The sequence below is a fragment of the Adiantum capillus-veneris genome, chromosome 1 (genome assembly GCF_014529385.1).
Source record: "Adiantum capillus-veneris isolate H3 chromosome 1, ASM1452938v2, whole genome shotgun sequence".
Lineage (NCBI taxonomy): Eukaryota > Viridiplantae > Streptophyta > Polypodiopsida > Polypodiales > Pteridaceae > Adiantum > Adiantum capillus-veneris.
The window spans coordinates 3,432,501-3,439,389 of record NC_140931.1 but is presented as its reverse complement, the minus strand read 5'-3'; positions in this window follow the sequence as shown (position 1 = coordinate 3,439,389).

Sequence of the window (6,889 nt, the reverse complement as noted above, 5' to 3'; positions counted from 1 at the left end):
AATCACCAAAGGGTATATATATATATGTGTTCATATGGACAAAATGAACAAAAGTGTACATAGATTTTGTGGACTAATCAATCATGAAATTCCACTTTTCTTTTTGCCTGAGAGGATTCTGCATCCTCAGAGACCCTTTTCCTTTTGTGTTCAGAAGGGGTTGAAAGTTCAGGAGTGGGTGGTGGTGATGACTTGGCAGGGGTTGGTGCTTTGGGCCCCTTAGGGCTTGGCACGGGTGACTTGGCAGGGGTTGGTGCTTTGGGCTCCTGAGGACTGGCTGGCTTGGGTGATTTGGCAACCTTCTTTGGCAACATGAATGGTAGCTTGAAAGGTGAGCTAGGTGCCTCCCCTTACTATTCTTAAGTGTACGGTGCTTTTGAACCTTGAATTTCAATGGTGAGTGGAATGGATGGCCCTTTGTATCTGGTCTTTTTTTAGCAGGGCTCTTAATAGGACTCTTCCCCTTGGCAGTCTTCTTGGTGGGACTCTTCCCCTCGGCAGGGATCTTCTTTTTGGTAGGACTCTTCCTCTTGGCAGGGATCTTCTTCTTCATGGGACTCTTCCCCTTGGCAGGACTCTTGTGATCCTTTTTCTTTGTATGGATCTTCTTTGCAGGACTTTTCTTCTTTTGATCCATTTTCTTTGCATCCAAACCTTTGGTGGCTCTACCTTTCTTTGATGGCAAAGGAGATTTTGGATCATTTGGATTTATTGATCTTTCCAAAATCATAGAAACAGCCTTCTCTCTCACCCACGTGACCCAAGACTCTGGATAGTCATGCAACTGAAAAAAATAGAAAAAGGAACTAAAGGACATGAGTACATACATGCATAAAACATCAAAATAAATACATGAGCCACACTTACAGTGAGTGTAGTCATCCGGCACCTTGACTCAAGATATCTCCATGCATTTGTAAGCACCCTCCATCCAGAAGATGTTGAGTCTGTCTGTAAAGGCACTTTTTGATTGTAGTACTTGAAAGCTTTTATATTGTAATCCTTATTTGTGGTACTCAAGTGACCAACAATAAGTTTGGCAGAACTGCAAGAAGACATTGAATCAAAAAGCTACTAATAGAAAACAATGGGCCATCATCAAGCATAGATTATGCTTCATACTTATAGTTTACTTTTCCCATGGATACGTGACAATGAATTCATAGATATAATATCTTTCTCCAAAAGATTGAAGATAATAAGACTCCAATGTCCTCTACAAAATAAAAAACAATTAGCTAAGAATACCATAAAATGTTAAAAATAACATATAAGGAGTTAAGAATTACCCTTCAACATAGGGGTATAATATGTAATTGCAGGTCAGCATGTTAAAATCATCAAAAAAACTTGAAAGGGTTCCTTGCTTGTTAAAAAGGCACTGTGTCACTAGAGGGTCAAGTATGGAAATTTTCATACCTAGAGCCTCTGGAAGATCCCTCATAAGACACCAGGAAAAGAAAACACAAGCCCCAATGAGCCCCTTGTGCCTGTCTGCCTTGCACATGCACTAATAATTAGCAAAGGAGCAACACATACCTGAGACCGATATAGAGCACAGTGTCACCAATATCAATGTTGGGATTTACAAGCATACTCGTGTCTTGAGGGAATATGTCCAAATACGCTTCAGTATCTCCAAACAAGGAGACATCCACCACCATTTGGACTGTGACTTTCTTATAAAGAAGAGAGTTGGATGCTCTTAAAATTTCAGCTTGCTCTTTAAGGATAGCATCCTCTGATATCATGTCTTGCTCCCTCTCAACTTCCTTTCCTGATTTGATATCCTGGGCCTTTCTTGTCTCGTACTCATGTGCAACATCCTCAATGACAACCCCAGAATCTTTCTGCTACCTGGAAGGAGGGATGTTTAAAATTTGGAAGGCTCTAAGATCCTCACTAGGAATGAGCTTAAGAGCCTTATCAAACTTGTACCTTAGCCTTGACACAAGCACAAAATCTTTGCTCATAAGTGTGACCCTGTGAGAAAATGTAGCTGCAATGTAGCTATCATTCATAAAGTCAATGAGAAAATCCTCAGCAGCTTCCTGAAGGCACATCACAGCTTGAGATTGCCACCTTACTGAGACAAAAGTTTTGATATTCATCATGTTTACAAGTCTATCTGATATCTCTTTGACAACTCTCATGAAAGAGAGCTTTGGAATCAGTAGACAAGTAGACTTTTGCGCTTTTATTATCTCTCTTAGGGATTTCACCTGATTATTCAATCTTTTTCTAGCATTGGGCCTCTGACGAGGTCGTGGAGTGGGTGCTTTCTATGCATCTTTCTCAACATCATCTATTTCTGGATCAGTTGGGGCTTGGTAGACCTTCCTTGTAGCCTGCTTAGTCCTCGCTATTTGGGTAAAAAAACACAGCACCATGCGATAGACGCGTCACCCACAACCTGCAAGATGTTTCTATCACGCCGTGTGTGAAGAGAATGGCATTGGGTAGAGATAGAAGGGTGACAACAACATGACGCGATAGAAGGGTGACCCAGGCTCTGGAAGATGTTTCTATCGCATCGTATGTGAGCACCGGAACCTCCAAAGGAAAACTCACAAAACGTCCTGTACAACGCGGTAGAGGGCACACCCACACCCTAAGACATCATCGTATTGTGTCGTCTGCGAGCTCTGGAAACTTTTAGTAAGCCAAGAAAAAACCCCTGCACGACGTGATGGGAGGCTCACCTAGACTTTGCAACATGCGCCTATCGCGTCGTATGGGAGGCTTTGACTATTTCAAGAAATAAGACCTTCACGAAGCGATAGAAGGTGCACCCACATGCTTAGACACATCCGGGTCACATCGTTTGAGAAGAAGCTTGGCTTGGTTTAGTGTACGTTAACACACAGCGCGGAAGAGTCCAAAGTGCGGATGACTCGAAGTGCCGGTAGTTGAGGACGACACGACGCGAATGTGGAGTATGGGAGAAATCAAAGAATGAGCACGTGACAAGGATTTATAAACATAAGACCGTCCGTACGACGACCATTGTACGCAGGCCACGTGGCAGGTATGCATGGCTGACACGTGTCCATCATGAACGGTCATATTTCGGATCCTATATAAAGCTTGGTCTCGAATGTTATTAATGTTGCACGTTTACTTGTCCCATACGACGCGAGTTATCATTCGTTTTTGTGTACTAATCCTCTCGTCCCGCACGACGCGCTTGTTTGCATTTACACATCGGTGGTCCGTCCTCTATCGCGTCGTTCGGGGTTCTTGTTCGCTTTGGTGTGGCTGAGTCCCGCACGACGCGCAGGTAGGCAGTTCCACAGCCGAGGTCCAGTGCATATCGCGTGGTTCGGGGTTCTTGTTCGCTTTGGTGTGGCTTCGTCCCGCACGATCCGCAGGTAGGCAGTTCCACAGCCGGGTCCAACGCATATCGCGTGGTTCGGGTTTGTCATTGGCACTGGTACATTTGAAAACGTTGGGTTAAGCGTCTCATTGGCACCGACACGACGCGATACGAGCAAGTTGCTAGTCTTGGAACCCACACCTATCGCTTCATGCTAGGGCTCTCTGTTCTCAGTTTAGCTCTCCCCCACCTCGCTCTATATCGCTTTGGGCGTATTTCCGGACCTTGTACCTAGCTTCACCAATCGACTTTTCCTCTACCATGAATGAAGGCCGGGAGGATATTTTGGAGGAGAGTCCAAGTGAGAAACTATTGGTGGCTGTGATGGATGGTGGTGACATGGAGGTGTACACCAAAGCATATGAAATATTCAACCCTGTGTTTGATCTTGCAGCTTTGTTAGACCATTTGAAGGACTTCTTGGCAGAAGAATTCAAAGAGTTTGAAGAGGCAGTTGAAGGCAAGTGTTTGGTTTTAGATGGCAATACTTATTGTCATCTAACCGAATATACTACAAACTCAACTGAGAAGAGCAAAGTAACAAGGAGGTTTGGAAGATTTTCTAAGAAGACTTCCTTTGTTTGTCCACCTACCATTTCTTGTCAATTACATTTTAAATCTTGTAACCTTGTTCCAAAAGAAGTTGCTTTTCTTTTCTTTTTGTTCCTTAAAGTTGACATGCAAGGCAAAGCTGATGAAGTGAAAGATACAGATGAGGCAACAAATAAAAATGTTTCCACAGTTTTGCAGCTTGAGAAAAGTGAAATTCTAGAAGAGGAGGAAGTTGATGTTGGATAAGAGTTCAAATTTTGATGTGGCTCAATTTAGAGCTAGTACTGTCATTGATGAGCCAACAGATGAGATAGAGGTATCTGAAGCTTCCCTTACTATTCCAAACCTTCCCTACTTCTTTATCAATGGGAAAGAGTATATCCCTCTCCATCATATCCAGTGTCTGCTTAATATGAGGGAGGACTACTGTATTGCAACCATTTTTGAAGCTTCTGAGGTGGCCAAAGATTTTATTGACACAGAAGAAGAGTCAAAAGAGGAGTTTTTGACACTTGATCTTCATACATCCAATAAAGTTTTTTTGCCTGCTCCTGATGCACTTGATCTATGCATGAGAAGAGTGGAAGAGGAAAAACCTTCCCTCAAAGATGAGGATTTTGAGAAGAGGCTTGTTGAGCTTAGCATCCAATCTTTTGGCAGAGACTTTAAGCTGAAAAAATTGGAAAGGAAGTTGACATAAGAGAGATGACCGGATCATGCAATCTCCTTCAAGAAAAAGTCATTGCCGAAGATGAGTTGCAAAAGGTGATCTCCCTACTGAAATCTTTCTTTTTTTTCAAGTTTGTTTTAATTACTCATTGTCTTGTTTTGCAGATTGAACTCCTTGACAAAGACAATTTTCTTGGGAGAGCTAAAGGCTCGAGAGGGAAAGCAATAGAGGGCTCTTCAAGAAGGGATGCCTCTTCTCTCATGCACTACATGCCTACATTGGATAGTGCCACCTTCTATGCTTCCACATGCAGTATTCTAAAGATCCTGAGTTGGCAATGTTTGCACTGAAGATATTGTCACGATTTTTAGGGTACACTCCCCTTCAAATCAATGCAAAAAAGATCATGCTACTTGAGAGAGCAGCAACACTTCGAATGTTTGGATATGCTGCAGGATTCAATGCCTCAAGAGCAGGATACTTTCTTTGCTACTCTAGCTATGCAGCAGCAGCTGAGGAGACAAATGTCAACCTTCTTGGGGGCTATAAAAGAAGAAAGTTTTTGAGATATAGGGGTGACATGCCTAGATAAAAAAAAATAATCAAAAACTGTTGTAAATTTGACAATTTTTTGCACCAAAATATCTTTTTTGAATTTGGATCTCTTTAGAAAGATTCAGTACAAAGTTTCAAAGTGAAGCATCAATCTCCATCTGTGGTTGAGCAGCGTGGTTGTTTGATCTCATCCATTTTTATTGCCTCCTATAGAACCAATTGAATAATTCCTTTAGTGCATTGCTCCTTCTTTGTCCACCTCCCTTTCTCGTACATTTGAAAAAAGAAGTCCTCTCTTGATAGTGTGATTTTTTCATTCCCTGAGTATTCCATGTTGCAAGGGGTCCTTGTTTTGCAAAATATGGTCCATGCAGGTACAAAATATGCTAAAAATAAAAAAAAGTTAGTTGAACTCAATAGGATGCAAAGTAAAATACTATCCAGACTTTAGAAAGTAATTGAATACTCACCAAGTAATATGTGATGTCTTTTGCTCCCCAAGCATCTGTAATAGCAGCTATTAAAAGCTTTATTGTCTTTTTAAAGTCATCTGCATAAGTAGAAGAGCTAACTTGTTGTCTCAAAACTTTCAAAAAATTGTCGAGCTTCTTCCACACTTCCATGCGTTTGTTGGCTACATCTGGTCTACTTTTGACATTGGTTGTTATAACACAAAGATCCTTCTAGCAGTTCCACATAGCATCCACTTGTTTGTTGTCATGGTTACTCAAAAATCTTCTGGCTTTTGCTCCACCCATTGAAACATCTTGCAAAAAATCATCGGTTCCTTTTGAAAGAGTGGGATCTTTTTTTAGATGCACTTGACCACCATGAAAACCCATTTGAGAGAGCAAAGCCTCGCATTTTTCTATGCACTCGTTTGCAAGTTTAGTTGGCTTAATAGAATATGCATAGTCAAGATGGAGTCGAAGCAATTTGTCCAAGATTCTAATCTCTGCATGCATTGTGCATATATGTACATTTTTTAAATCTATTGTTAGAATTGGATCCCAAATCATAGAAGACGATGGATAGTCGATGACGTTAACACTATTCCTCGATGGTGCTTTTCCAACCTCGTGTTCTGCAAGCCATCCTTTTGTTCCAGTTCTTGCCATGCAATATAGACATGCCATACTTGGTATTGGCACCTCCACATACACCAAACATGCACTTTAATGCTTTTAGGTCGGCACTCAAGTGCCATTCTACAAAAAAGTCACCCATGCCATCTACACAGAGTTTTTCACCTGCATTTTGGTCTTGTATAACAGAAGGGATATCGGTCTGCAAAAACAACCATTTCAATGTATCGTGATTTTGTATTGGTATTTGAGCTGCTCCGATCCACCAAAGTTCCATTTCTGATTGAGTTTTGTGGTATGGGGAATCAAGCTTACCTTGGCTATAGTCCAATGCTCTATTCATAAGGGATATGGATACTCTTTCCATTTTTTGACATTTTTGAATTTGAGCTTCATCCAATTTCAGAACAAATATAAGTTTTCCTTCACAATCTACTTCTTGCATATTATAGTATCTCACCATAGCAGATTGAATATTTTTTATACTCATCCAAATGTTATTAAAAACATTATACTCAAAAGAAGATTTTTTTTTCTGTTTTTCATATGGCATCGTTCCTTGTATATAATAGTATCTCCAAAATGTTCGGGTATTTCTTCGTTTAATAGAGTCCTAACTTTCCCAACATTATGAGGCCTAGGCAACCCAAA